Source organism: Lactuca sativa, chromosome 3 (genome assembly GCF_002870075.4).
Source record: "Lactuca sativa cultivar Salinas chromosome 3, Lsat_Salinas_v11, whole genome shotgun sequence".
Taxonomy (NCBI): Eukaryota; Viridiplantae; Streptophyta; class Magnoliopsida; order Asterales; family Asteraceae; genus Lactuca; species Lactuca sativa.
Window position 1 is genome coordinate 244,910,108 of NC_056625.2, and position 16,409 is coordinate 244,926,516.

The window sequence follows — 16,409 nt, forward strand, 5'->3', positions numbered from 1 at the left end:
AAAAATAAATTGTAAAAACTCTCACTAAAACAAACTATCATCAATATTTATCACACCCATGTGTGTAGTATGCTCATGAAAGACCTTGGGAGGTAATCCTTTCGTGAGCGGATCCGCTATCATGGAGTTTGTCCCGATGTGCTCTATTGCGATTTTTCCATTTTGCACTCTTTCTTTAACAATAAGAAACTTAATGTCAATATGCCTTGACTTTGTGGAACTTCTGTTGTTGTTGGAATACAACACTGCTGACTTATTGTCACAATACAACTTTAGTGGTCTTTCAACACCAATAATACGTAGCCCCGTGACTAAGTTCCGCAGCCATATTGCATGATCTGATGCCTCGAAACATGCTACAAATTCAGCCGCCATGGTGGAAGAAGTTACTAAAGTTTGTTTAGCACTCTTCCATGAAATAGCTCCTCCTGCTAATAAGTAAATGTAGCCTGATGTGGATCGATAACTGTCTTGGCATCCAGCAAAATCAGAATCAGAATACCCAATGATCTCCAAAACATCTGATTTCCTATATGTGAGCATGTAGTCTTTTGTTCTCTGTAGATATCTCAAAACCAGTTTGGCTGCTTTCCAATGGTCCATACCTGGGTTGCTTAGATATCTTCCCAACATCCCTACAATGAAAGATATGTCGGGACGTGTACACACTTGAGCATACATAAGACTCCTAACAACCGATGCATAAGGAATCTTCTGCATCTCTTTAACTTCAAGGTCATTTTTAGGGCATTGATCGAGACTGAATTTGTCTCCTTTTGAAATAGGGGTGTCTCCTGGTTTGCAGTTTTGCATGCCAAATCTTTCAAGGATCTTTTCAATATAGCTCTTTTGTGATAGTCCTAGAATTCCACGAGATCTGTCTCGTTGAATTTGGATTCCTAATACAAATGAGGCTTCCCCAAGATCTTTCATCTCAAAATGCTTCGAAAGAAATTTCTTGGTCTCATATAAGACCCCTAAATCATTGGTGGCAAGTAATATATCATCAACATACAAGACCAGAAAAATATATTTACTCCCACTGAACTTGTGATATACACAATCATCTACTATATTTGCCTCAAAACCAAATGAGACAATGATCTGATGAAACTTGTGGTACCACTGGCGGGAGGCTTGCTTGAGTCCATAGATAGATTTATTTAGTTTGCAAACCATTTCCTTTGATTCTTTCGATACAAAGTTTTCTGGTTGCACCATGTATATAGTTTCATCAATGTCACCATTGAGAAATGTTGTCTTAACATCCATCTGATGTAACTCAAGATTGTAATGTGCAACTAGTGCCATGATCAACCTAAAAGAGTCTTTTGTTGAAACTGGAGAAAATGTCTCTTTAAAATCAATTCCTTCCTTTTGAGTATAGCCCTTAGCTACAAGATGTGCCTTATGTCTTTCCACATTGCCTTTTGAATCCCTTTTGGTCTTAAAAATCCATTTGCAACCAATAGGCTTCGTACCTTCAGGTAATGGAACAAGATCCCAAACTTTATTGTCTTGCATGGACTTGTACTCCTCGTTCATGACATCAATCCACTTTTGAGAATTTGAACTTTGCATGGCCTGAGAGAAGTTGATTGGATCATTTTCAATCATTCCATCTGGTTCTTCATTTTCTTGGAGATATACATGGAAATCCGAAGGGATTGCACTTCTCCTTTCTCTAGTGGATCTCCTAAGTTGAGGTGTTGAGGTTGTTCATTATGAACAGGAGAGTGAATAACATTGTCTTGTTGAGGTTCCTGAATTACTTCTTCTCCGACAGGCACATTAATTTGTGTATTGTCAAAAGTAACAGTAGGAATCGAGATTGATTCCTCCTCAAAGACAATGTCTCTAACCTTATTTCTCCCCCCAAACTCAACATCCTCAAAAAACATTGCAGTTCCTGTTTCAAAAGTTGATTTTGTTGCAGGATCATAAAACTTATAACCCCTGGATCGTTCAGAATAGCCAATGAAGTAGCTGCTAACGGTTTTGGAGTCCAATTTCTTTTCATTCGGCCTATAAGGCCTTGCCTCAGCTGGACATCCCCAGATACGAAGATGAGTTAAACAAGGCTTTTTCCCTGTCCAAAGCTCATAAGGTGTTTTCACAGCTACTTTAGTTGGTACTCTATTAAGAATGTAAGCTGCAGTCTTAAGTGCTTCACCCCAGAGTGGCTCTGGTAAAGTAGAATGACTTATCATACTCCTTACCATATCCTTAAGAGTTCTGTTGCGTCTTTCAGATACCCCATTCATGCTAGGCGAACCTGGCATTATGTACTGAGGGACGATTCCACATTCCTCTAGGAATTTAGCAAAAGGTCCTGGACGTTGTTCACTTGATCCGTCATATCTGCCATAGTACTCACCACCACGGTCAGATCTTACACATTTAATCTTCTTATTAAGTTGGTTCTCAACTTCAAGTTTAAAAGATTTAAACACTTCAAGTGACTGAGATTTTTCATGAATAAGATATAGATACCCATAACGTGAGTAATCGTCTATGAATGATATAAAATATTGTTGACCATTCCATGAAGCCGAAGGGAATGGTCCACAAATATCTGTATGTATCAATTCTAAGACATCTGAAGACCTAGTGGCATCTAATCTTTTGGTTTTTGTCTGTTTTCCCTTGATGCATTCAACACAAATTTTTAAATCTGTGAAGTTGAGGTTACTTAGCACTCCATCTGACACAAGCCTATCAATTCTCATTTTTGAGATGTGGCCTAAGCGTTTGTGCCATAATGTTGCTGAATTTTCATTATTTAATTTTCGCTTAGTACCACGTGAATCCACGTGCAAGGTTTCATTATATGAAGTAACAATATCAAGCATATATAACTTATCACAATACGTTAGAGAACCAGTACCGATAACATTTGAATTTAAAGACAAACTAAATTCACCATTTCCAAAAGAACAATAATAACCAGATTTATCCAATTTAGAAACAGAAACCAAATTGCGTCTAAAAGACGGTACAATGCAAGTGTCTTGAAAATCCAAATAAAAGCCAGTATCTAGTAATAAACGAAATGTGCCAATTGCTTTGACTTCAACCTGCTTTCCATCACCCACATAGATATATCTTTCAACATCATTTGGTTTTCGGTAGTTCAGGCAACCCTGCATAGAGACACTTATGTGAGTAGTAGCACCAGAATCTATCCACCAAGTATTTCTAGGTACAGAAACTAAATTAACCTCAGAACAGACCAAAGCACGGATTATACCTTTCTTAACTCGCCAAGCGTGGTATTTTGGACAATCCGGCTTCAAGTGACTAGGTTCTTGACAAAAGAAGCATTTAGGAGGTCCCGATTCCTTTTTCTTTTGATCATTGCCTAAATGTTGTTTCTTTTGCATTGGTCCCTTAGTAGCAGCTTCTTTTCTCTTTCTTTTTCCCTTACCTTTAGAGGTACTAGCAAAATGAGCACTTTCAGTTGTTTCCTGCTTCATCCTTTCTTCTTCTTGCACACAAAATGTAACAACGCAAATTTTCAAACAAATTTTTCTTTTTATAAATAGAGTAATTTCATTCAAAACAAGGCATAAATAGTTTAAGTATTCTGTCAAATACAAATAGTCAAAATCCCAAGATCATAAAAGCATTCTTCAGTGTGTATCGATCACGCCGACGCCTTCCCACGGTCCTCGCTGGTACCTGAAACACATACATAACCACTGTAAGCATAAATGCTTAGTGAGTCCCCCAATATACACTTACGCACATACGCCTTTCCAGGCCCTGACCTTCCGGTCCTCAACACAACGCCTTCCGGCCCATAACATAATCGCCTTCCGGCCCATAACATATTGCCTTCCGGCCCACATAACATACATAGCACATACAACAAATAACTTACCACATATAGCATACATATCACACATCCCATCTGACCTTCCGGTCACACAGTCAAAACCCTTCCGGGTATAGTATAGTGAGAAGACTCACCTCGTAAATGCTGAAAGCTAGCAAATCCTGAAATCACTCGTGCACAATCCGACGAGCTACAACCTCCCTATAACATCACATATCTCTCATTAACACTTATATCTTCTAAGTGTGACTATCCCTAAGAAGTCAGACTTAGGTCAACTCTGGTCAACGGTCAACGGTCAACGGTCAACTCGACCGGACTCGGCGAGTGCCATGGCGACTCGGCGAGTCTAGACGTTCTCCAACTCTCTGAGAGTCCCTATCTACTCGTCGAGTATCCTCCTTGACCCGACGAGTTACCCCTAGAAGAATCGCGGGGCCACCCCGACTCCACTCGCCGAGTCTGAAGAACAGCTCGACGAGTTCCAGTCAATCTCCAAGCTACTCGCCGAGTCTGTTCATCGGACTCGGCGAGTCCACGCCATGCAGTCGATCAAACTGCTTCCTGAGATAAGTTTCGTCCCGAAATACACAAGCATGGGACCTTCTGGACCTCTAAAGGTCCTAATACAGGATTATAGTCGTTGGGTAACAAGGTACTAATTCATCTAATCACCAAATGGGTTCCATAAACCCTAAATCCATGCACACATCAACATAACAGAAAGGAATCCGAAATATTACCTGAAATATGCACTCTCTGTGTCCCCAAATCGCAGAACTCGAATTCCTTGCTGTTCCTTTAGCCAAAACTCTTCTCCTCCTTGCACAACAATTCCTTCAAAGCCCTAATATCCTTCAATCTTGCTCTAGATGCCCACAACCGTTTAGGGTTCTTCTCAGTCGACTAAAGACGGACAATGACGGCCTATAAGTGCCTTATATACGACCCAAACCTGAACGGTTAGGGTTTTCGCTAAACAGCGTAGACTCGCCGAGTCCATATCGGACTCGTCGAGTCCAGTCGCGAACCCGCGACCAAGTCTGCGATCCTACTCGGCGAGTCTAGGCTCCAACTCGCCGAGTCCCCTCTGAACTCACCCCGAAAACATAATTTAACAATACCTGAGATTCCGGGCTGTTACAACTCTCCCCCACTTGGATTAGACTTCGCCCTCGAAGTCTCACTCTGAAAATAGTTCCGGATGCTGCTCCCGCATCTCACGTTCCGGCTCCCAAGTCATTTCCGACCCCTTACGGTGTTGGCACTGGACCAACACCAGAGGTACTTCCTTGTTCCTCAGAACCTTGATCTTCCGATCCCTGATGGCCACTGGTCTCTCGGCATAATTCAGGCTCGCATCCACCTGAATATCCTCCAATGGAACCACTGCCGACTCATCGGCTATGCACTTCCTCAATTGCGACACGTGAAAAGTGTCGTGGATCTGTCCCAACTCCGCTGGCAACTCCAACCGATATGCTACCCGGCCTATCCTTGCAATCACATGAAATGGCCCAATATATCGGGGCCCCAACTTGCCCCTCTTCTTGAATCGAATCACTCCTTTCCAAGGAGAAACCTTCAGGAGAACGAAGTCGCCGACTTGAAACTCAAGCTCGGATCGGCGCCTGTCTGCATAACTCTTCTGTCGGCTCTGGGCGGTCAATAACCTCTGTCTAACTTGCTGAATCTGCTCCGTCGTCTGAAGTACGATCTCCGTGCTGCCCATCACTCTCTGTCCCACCTCTCCCCAGCAAATGGGGGTTCGACATCTCCTACCATACAACAGCTCAAAAGGTGGCATACCAATGCTCGAATGATGGTTGTTGTTGTAGGAAAACTCTGCCAATGGTAAATACGCATCCCAACTACCCCCGAAGTCTAACACACACGCCCGGAGCATGTCCTCCAGCGTCTGAATCGTCCGCTCGCTCTGACCGTCTGTCTGGGGATGGTATGCGGTACTAAAATGCAATTTAGTACCCAACTCCTCATGAAATTTCTTCCAGAACCTGGAAGTGAAACACACGTCACGGTCTGAGACAATCGAGATCAGTACCCCATGCCGAGATACCACCTCTCTCACATATATCTTCGCCAACTTCTCCGCTGAAGAACTCTCACTGATGGCAAGGAAGTGTGCACTCTTCGTCAACCTATCCACAATCACCCAAATTGCATCAACTCCCCTGGCAGTCCTTGGCAATTTGGTGATGAAATCCATAGTGATTTGTTCCCACTTCCACTCGGGGATCTCCAATGGCTGTAACTTGCCATGCGGTCTCTAGTGCTCGGACTTGACCCTACGGCAGGTCAAGCACCTCTCAACGAACCATGCGACGTCCCTCTTCATACAGGGCCACCAATACTCTTTCCTCAAGTCCAAATACATCTTCGTAGCACCGAGATGGATTGAGAATTTCGATCTATGAGCCTCTTCCATCAAAGTAATACGCGTACCGCCCACAAACGGTACCCAAATCCGACCCTGAAACGTCATAAGCCCTCGCCCATCCTTAACGAACTCCGAAATTAACCCCACAACCCGCTCTTTCTTCTGCATTTCTGGTCGCACAGCTTCGGCCTGTGCCCCACGAATAGCATCCAATACAGGAGTCATCACAGTCAGTCTCAGGCATACATCTCGCAATGGAGTGCTCTCCGCCCTGCGGCTCAATGCATCGGCTACCACATTAGCCTTGCCCGGGTGGTACAGGATCTCACAATCATAATCCTTGACCACATCCAACCACCTCCTCTGACGCATATTTAGGTTGGGCTGATCCATCAAATACTTCAAACTCTTATGGTCCGTATATATTGTACATCGAACCCCATACAGGTAGTGACGCCAAATCTTGAGAGCGAACACTACTGCTCCTAACTCTAAATCATGCGTGGGGTATCTTGCCTCATGAGGCTTCAGCTGCCTCGACGCGTAAGCTATCACATGACCTCTCTGCATCAACACTGCACCCAATCCCGAAATCGATGCGTCGCAATATACCACAAAATCCTCCATCCCTTCTGGGAGAGCTAATACCGGGGCTTCGCACAACCTCTGGCGAAGTGTCTCAAAGGAGGTCTGCTGCTCGGGCCCCCATGAGAATGCAACACCCTTCCGGGTCAATCTGGTGAGTGACACTGCAATCTTGGAGAAATCCTTAATGAATCTCCGATAATACCCTGCCAACCCAAGGAAGCTCCTGATCTCAGAAGGTGACTTCGGCACCTCCCAACTCATCACCGCCTCAACCTTGGCCGGATCGACCAATATCCCTTTCTGATTAACAACATGTCCTAGAAACTGGACCTCCCGCAGCCAGAAGTCACATTTGGAGAACTTTGCATAAAGCTTCTCCGACCTCAATACCTCAAGGACTTCCCTCAAATGCTCCTCATGCTGCTCTCTAGATCTCGAATACACCAGAATGTCGTCGATAAATACAATCACTGATCGATCCAACATCGGTCTGCATACCCTGTTCATGAGATCCATGAACACAGCCGGGGCATTGGTGAGCCCGAAAGGCATCACTACAAACTCATAATGCCCATATCGCGTCCTAAACGCTGTCTTCTGGACATCCTCATCCCGCACTCTCACCTGATGGTACCCTGACCTCAGATCGATCTTGGAAAACCAAGACGCTCCCTGCAACTGATCGAATAAATCATCGATCCTCGGTAACGGGTAACGGTTCTTGACCGTCAACTTGTTCAACTCCCGGTAATCAATGCACATCCGGTGTGAACCATCCTTCTTCTTGACGAACAAAATAGGTGCTCCCCACGGCGAGCTGCTCGGCCGAATGAATCCCTTCCCCAGCAACTCCTGGAGCTGCGAGGACAACTCTTGCATCTCTGGAGGTGCAAGACGATAAGGCACTTTAGCAATAGGCGCGTCCCCCGGAACCAGATCGATACCAAACTCTACTTGCCTCACAGGAGGTACTCCCGGCAGCTCCTCGGGGAAAACATCTGGAAACTCACGCACCACAGGAACCTCCTCAACTGACTCGGTCTCTCGGAAACCACCCGCGTATCCATCACATACACCACAAAACCCTTACAGCCCTGCTGTAGACACTGCCTCGCCCTAGCGGCCGAACAAAAAGCTGATCCCGAACGGGTACCCTCGCCGTACACCGAAAGAACTCCCCCATTATGGTCTCGTATGGTCACCAACTGACGCTCACAGTCGATGACAGCGCCGAACCGGCTCAACCAGTCCATGCCTACGATGACACAGACATCACCCATCGCAATAGGAATCAGGTCAATCGGGAATTCGACCCCGAAAATCTCTAGCACGCATCCCCGAAGAACCTCCGTGGCACAAATCACTTTCTCGTCAGCTATAGAAACTCTCAAAGGTCGACTCAACGACTCACGACTAGCGCTGATATGCTGACTAAAGGCTAAGGACACAAAGGACCTACTCGCACCCGAGTCAAATAACACTAAGGCAGGCACAGAGTTCACAAGGAAAGTACCTACGCATACAACAACATAAGCATAACATCTCGACATTAAAATAAATACATGAATTACAACATACCTGCCACGACATTGGGCGCAGCGCGGACCTCCTCCGCAGTCAGCTGAAAGGCTCTCCCACGAGCCCTCGGGGCCTCGACCTTCACCGGTCGAGCCTCAGTAGTCCTGGCAATAGGTGCAGATCCCTGACGAAGCTGCGGACACTCGGCCTTCCGATGGCCGGTCTGGTTGCAATGAAAGCAAAGCATAAACCCCTTGGGGCACTCCCTAGCAATGTGCCCCTCCTTGCCGCACTTGTAGCAGGCACCGGCTCGACACGCCCCATCGTGACCCTTGCCGCACTTTCCGCAAGTGCGGCTCTTCGAACCTCCCGTCCTCGAATCGGCGGACTTAATCCGCTTGGCTGTCGGCTGAGACTGAGCCGGCCACCGGTCTGCCTGCTGAGACTCGGCCTCCTCCCTGGCCTGAGTCTCCAACTCGATCTCACGCTTCCTGGCATTCGCCTGAAGCTCCGTAAAAGTATGATAGGTGGAGTTCGACACAAACTCCCGGATATCCCTCTTCAAGACACCCAAGTACCGGCTCATCCGAGCCTGCTCTGTGGACACCAGCTCGGGGCAAAACATCGCCCTCTCATGAAACTTCCGCGTGATCGCCGCCACCGAATCTGTACCCTGCTTGAGGGTTAAGAACTCCTGAACCAATCGTTCCCGCTCCACCGGGGGAACGTACTCATCCCTGAACATGGTAGTAAACCCCTCCCATGTCACCGCTGTAGTCTCTGCCAAAGTGAAGTTCGCCGTCACGAACTTCCACCAGTCCTTCGCTCCCAAACGGAGCTGGTTCAAAGAGAACCGTACCCTCAGGTGCTCCGGGCATGAACAAGCGTAGAAGCACCCCTCTATGTCCGCGATCCACCTCATCGCAGCAATCGGATCCTGCGTCCCATCGAACTCCGGTGGCTTCGTGTTGCTGAACTCTCGGAACAGCAACGAGTCACCCCCCTGTGGCCTAGCAGCGGCCACAGCTGCGGTAGCTGCAGTGGTTGCAGCCTCAGTCAATGCGGCGTACCGCTCATCGAATGTCTCCATCAGGGTGGTCTTAATAGACCCAAACATCTCCGGGATCTCAGCCCGGATCACCGCCGCCACCTCCTCGTGAATCATCTGACGAATCTCCTCGTCACTCACACCGCTCGTACTCGCTCCATGGCGTGGTCTAACCATGATGTCTCTGAAATACAACATAAAACTATCAGAGACTCCATCGAGTGTAATTGCACTCGATAACGCAACCCTACTCAGTCTCCGATATCCAGGGATTCGTACTTGGGTCTCCCACTGACCCGGTGTCTTCGGTAGTACGGGCCCAATACTACCGACTACACCGCATCAGCATTCATCCCAAGTCTTCCTCCCCAAACCCCGGATAGTGAGTACTCTACTTCTGATATGCACTATCTACCCGCATACTAGCAAAGCATCTCATATCGGCAAACTTCCCTAGACTAAGGCATCACAAATCAGGCCACTCTAGTCCTATCATGAATACCTAGTCTTCTAGCATGCATAACAATTTACATTATATAACATTGTAAGGTATTTTGGGGATCTTTACCGTTCGGGCGCTGACTGATCGTACACACTGCTTCTTTCTTGCTTACCACAAAACCATTTACAAAAGTTTATGCCTTTATTTAAAAAGTTTTCCTCAAATCCTCGATTTGAGTTCAGTTACTCCCGAAGGTGCACCCTAATCCCTCAAACCAAGGCTCTGATACCAATTGTAACAACGCAAATTTTCAAACAAATTTTTCTTTTTATAAATAGAGTAATTTCATTCAAAACAAGGCATAAATAGTTTAAGTATTCTGTCAAATACAAATAGTCAAAATCCCAAGATCATAAAAGCATTCTTCAGTGTGTATCGATCACGCCGGCGCCTTCCCACGGTCCTCGCTAGTACCTGAAACACATACATAACCACTGTAAGCATAAATGCTTAGTGAGTCCCCCAATATACACTTACGCACATACGCCTTTCCAGGCCCTGACCTTCCGGTCCTCAACACAACGCCTTCCGGCCCATAACATAATCGCCTTCCGGCCCATAACATATTGCCTTACGGCCCACATAACATACATAGCACATACAACAAATAACTTACCACATATAGCATACATATCACACATCCCATCTGACCTTCCGGTCACACAGTCAAAACCCTTCCGGGTATAGTATAGTGAGAAGACTCACCTCGTAAATGCTGAAAGCTAGCAAATCCTGAAATCACTCGTGCACAATCCGACGAGCTACAACCTCCCTATAACATCACATATCTCTCATTAACACTTATATCTTCTAAGTGTGACTATCCCTAAGAAGTCAGACTTAGGTCAACTCTGGTCAACGGTCAACGGTCAACGGTCAACTCGACCGGACTCGGCGAGTGCCATGGCGACTCGGCGAGTCTAGACGTTCTCCAACTCTCTGAGAGTCCCTATCTACTCGTCGAGTATCCTCCTTGACTCAACGAGTTACCCCTGGAAGAATCGCGGGGCCACCCCGACTCCACTCGCCGAGTCTGAAGAACAGCTCGACGAGTTCCAGTCAATCTCCAAGCTACTCGCCGAGTCTGTTCATCGAACTCGGCGAGTCCACGCCATGCAGTCGATCAAACTGCTTCCTGAGATAAGTTTCGTCCCGAAATACACAAGCATGGGACCTTCTGGACCTCTAAAGGTCCTAATACAGGATTATAGTCGTTGGGTAACAAGGTACTAATTCATCTAATCACCAAATGGGTTCCATAAACCCTAAATCCATGCACACATCAACATAACAGAAAGGAATCCGAAATATTACCTGAAATATGCACTCTCTGTGTCCCCAAATCGCAGAACTCGAATCCCTTGCTGTTCCTTTAGCCAAAACTCTTCTCCTCCTTGCACAACAATTCCTTCAAAGCCCTAATATCCTTCAATCTTGCTCTAGATGCCCACAACCGTTTAGGGTTCTTCTCAGTCGACTAAAGACGGACAATGACGGCCTATAAGTGCCTTATATACGACCCAAACCTGAACGGTTAGGGTTTTCGCTAAACAGCGTAGACTCGCCGAGTCCATATCGGACTCGTCGAGTCCAGTCGCGAACCCGCGACCAAGTCTGCGATCCTACTCGGCGAGTCTAGGCTCCAACTCGCCGAGTCCCCTCTGAACTCACCCCAAAAACATAATTTAACAATACCTGAGATTCCGGGCTGTTACACAAAAGGAAATGAGCTCATTAAGAGTCCATTTATCCCTTTGGCAGTTGTAACTGACCTTGAACTGATTAAATTGTGCAAGAAGAGAAAGCAATACCAAATGAACTAGAAAATCATCAGAAATTTCTAGTTTCAATGCCTTAAGTTTTGAAGCAAGATGAGACATCTCCATGATGTGCTCCCTTATGTTTCCTTTGCCTTTATACTTCATTGAAATCATCTTTTGCAAAAAAGTACTTGTTTCAGCCTTATCATTTTTTGCAAAACGTTGTTCAATTTCAGCAAGAAAATCTTTAGCATTAATAGACTGCTCGTTTGCACCTCTAAAGGCTTCTGGAACGCCGCGCTTAATGATCATTAGACTCATGCGATTTGAGCGATCCCATTTTTCAGCATCCTTTTTATTTTCCACTGAACTTGTAGCAGTAAGGATGGGTTGCTCAATCCGAAGTGCAAGGTCAAGATCCATGCAGCCGAGAACTAACATAATGTTCTCTTTCCATTCCTTGAAGTTAGTCCCATTGAGAACTGGAATGTGATTCAAATTGGAAGATATTATGCCACAATTAGCATTTGCTGTATTTCAGAACAAAATATTAATTAGTTTTTATGCTCATTAAACCATAACTATAATCAATAAAATTCAAATTATGACATCACAAGGTATCAACACAACATTAATATCAAGTCCTTGAACAACAATATTAACTTTTTAAGAGATATCTTGTTATAGTAGTAAAAATATTGACAATAAAACATGTTAATTAATAAGCCCCTCTTTGGATTGACTAATTAATCACATGAAACCCAAAAATTATCATATATTTACCACTATATATATGTATGTTTATCCGACCAAATATTAACCTACCTTTGGGTCGATTAATATCCGCATTGACAAACACATAAACCATAAAAATTTAATAATAATATTTGACAATAATTCATCCCGTTTAACAAGCCCCTCTTTGGATTGACTTGTTAACGACATGTAACCAAAAATAATTGTCACATATTCATTATCATATTCGTGTTTATTCGGCAAAATATCAACCTACATTTGGGTCGATTGGTATCCGCAATAATAAACACATAAACCGTAATATTTAGTTTCTTAGAAAATTAATTTTCACAAAAAAAAAACATCACTTTGTGTCAATAAATTTGCCAAGAAAATAAATAATGTCATAACTGAATTTATTGACAACCAAAATAATTTCATAAAAACTGATAATAAATTCAAATATCATTTACAGTGCTTATCGAATAAAAATGTAGCTCTTTAATTAAATTGCATGCACACTAACGTAATTAAATTGTAGACATGCTGACAACAGTAAACATTATCACATAAAAAAAAAAAAAAAACCTGCTTTCTTAAATCATATACACGGCAAAGTCAAATAATAATAAAAGCTTAGAGAATATATGTGCATTATATGTACAGATCAAAACGAGAGATAATATAAACACAAAAGCTAAAGACATTTATTTATTTTAACAAAGTGCATGTATATGTGGTCTCCAAAACAACTTACGACTTCAAGACAAATTACAATCCACAAATATCTGCATGTTAATTTAAAGTTGTATTGACACAAATAATACTTATTAATTTTATCTAATATGTACATAAGCAAAAATATCAATAGCCATTCACAAAAGACAAATATATATATATATATATATATATATATATATATATATATATATATATATATATATATATATATATATATATATATATATATATATATATAATACATAGAGTTGGCATGACAGAATAGTCACTTTCAAACTTATTAGTCAAACGTTTGTTTGGACAACTGTAAAGCAATGTCAGTAACAAAGGGTAAAAAGCAAATATATATTACATCCTTCGTTATTCGTGACAGTCAAAGAAATATCAAGCATCTGTTAAAATAAATAGTTCTCGACTTAACGAAGAACATGTATGTTTCAAATATAATGATAGAGATCTTAAAACAACATAAAATTTCTATTATCAAATTCGAGAAAAGCTCTGATACCAATTGTTAGTTTTATTAACTTATTCTATATATGCGGAAACTTTCAAGACCAGATCTTAAACTCGAATCTGGATAAAAGAAAATAGTGAAGGAGATTGTGTACCTGCTTCCATTGAAGCTTTTGGATCTGAAGAACAAGCTTGGTTTTCCAGTTGATCTCAAGACAACTCTAAGAACCCTTTGCACTCAAGAAAAAACGAATTTGTGAATTAATTTCGTCCCCTTTGATTTGCTCCTCATCACATATATTTATAGATGGAGATAAACCCTAATGTGAGAGATGGAAGGGATCTTGAGGATCTTGAGTCAAACCGGGAACTCAAGCCACAAATGGTAAGTGAATATCGGTCCATCAACAATCTTATACACTTGCCATAATATTTGGATTTAAATGATAACAATATATATGTTCATTTATAGAATGGTCCCATGATTTTCTAACAGACAACCCTAGTCATATACTCATATTCATCAGCAAAAATAAAACAGAAGTGAAGGGCGTCTTCTGCACTCCTGGGAAAGAGACATGTTGTAATTGAATCACAATTCCTAATATCCAATTGCAAGAGAGTTTGTAGACTTTTCAACTCACCAATTCCTAAGGGCGTCTTCTTCAAATCAGGAGTACCCCTCATGTCAAAATGCTGCAAATTTCTAAGATTTGAGAAGCTCTCGGGCAACTTAATCAATTCATGACAGCCAAAAACAATCAGTGTCTGTAAATTATAAAGGTTGCAAACGTTTTCCAGTAAATTGGTGATTCTAGTTCGAGATAGATTAAGATACCTCAAGTGCTTCAAGCTACCAATACATACTGGTACCTCGCTTATACTAAACTGACTCAAACTTAGCGCCCTTAACAATGGTAACTCCTGAAGTAAGTCATTCGGGACCTTATTTGATAAGTAAAATATATTGAACCAATGTTCTACCATCCCAACAGACAATGCTAAAAATTTTCTGATCAAACTTTTTGCTTCTTTGAGTGGCTTGAACCTTCCGTAAACCATGAAACGCTCACAAACAAATGACATATGGCGGTGGTTTTGCAAAGCTTCCTTCCTACTGTACTGCTTCATCCCAACATCTAGCCTTAAAAAAATCTCCAGCAACATGCATGGTCATGTCATTCATGAGGTCATGCATCACAAACAATGATTTGTCATTAGACGAACGTTGAAAAAAATGACCTCGACAACAGTTCTTCAAAATATTCGAGACCCAAGCGCTTGCATGGACTTGCTTGTAGTAGAGTGGTGCAAAAACCCTCCTACCATCCACAACATAATCAACTCCTCCTTGTCGAACAAATAGTCCTTGGGAAACAAGGAGCAATATGCAAACAACTGCTTCAAAGATGCAGAAAGATCATTGTAGCTTAGTCTAATAGCCGGAACAATCTCATCTCCATTTCCTAACCTCCAAATCTCACTATCTATAACAGAACCTTCCATTCTTCCTCGTCTGTTTTTGTCCTTAGTAACCTCCTAAGTGATCTTAAAGCTAAGGGCATGCCATCACATTTTTTCACAAACCCTTCACCATGTGGTTTAAGTGTAGGATGTAAATCAAAGTTATCTACACCCAATGCATGTTGAGAAAATACACACATAGCATCATCATGTGAAAGAATCGGCAGTGGGTCTATATGTGTGTAACCCAATTTTCTAAGCAATTGTTCCTTCCGAGTTGTCATGATAATTCTACTTCCAGGATCCCTCACAAGAAATGGGCACACTAACTTATCCCAGACATCATAACTTTCAGACCATACATCATCTAATACTATTAGAAATAGTTTGTTCTTAAGTTTCTCTTTAAGAGCTTCTTGAAGCAAATTTAAATCTGTGAATTCCTTGGTTTCCCTGGTCACAGATTGATAAATCACTTTGCTTATATTAGAAATATCAAATTCATCAGAAACACAAACCCAAGCTCTGACTTAGAAGTGATCCTTCACTTCTTTTTCATCATAAAAAGTCGAGCTAAAGTTGTTTTACCAACCCTACCCATACCAACTATGGGCAGGGTGCTAATGTTTTGATTAGACGATTCATCTTTATCCCCAACAATTTTTGAGCCAGTGCCTTCTTATCACCAAACTCGCCTCGTATCTTTTAACTTTTGGCATTTCATTTGTTAACATACTTAAACCAAGATTATTTTTTGCCTCTACTAATTCTTGTTACTTAATTTTCCATGCATCCTAGAACTTAATGAAAAATTTGTGCAACAAGTTGGGATTAGCTTTCTTACCTTGCTGATGGTGGATCCAGATTTCTCAGTCAACTCACGTTCTATATCTTCGGTTGCTAGATCATCAAGAACATCGTCTATGTCGTAAGCCAAATATTGGAGAGCATTCAGCCATCTTCTAACAGATTCATTAGTTTCTTCCTTCTGAGAAGCAACATTAAGCAGAGCTTGGATCTGGTCTAATAACTATCACATTCTATAAAAATACAATGTCATTTTTTGCATTTTTGCCACATTCTATAAGAATACAAGCTTTATAGTAAGTCATTCTTGAAAACAATCTTCATTCTATAAGAATACAATTCATCAAAGAATCTTCATTCTCATTCTTGTTTCATGCTGTTATATTTTGATATTTTGGTGTGGTGAATCTCAATTGTCATGAAATTGTCTCTTAATTTCCATCCACCATTGTTGTTCCAAATAACTTTGCTACATTCCGAGTGGTCCTGAAAAAAAAACACATACAAAAAATGAAGTTCAAGAATATAAATACATACAACGTGTTGCCTCAATA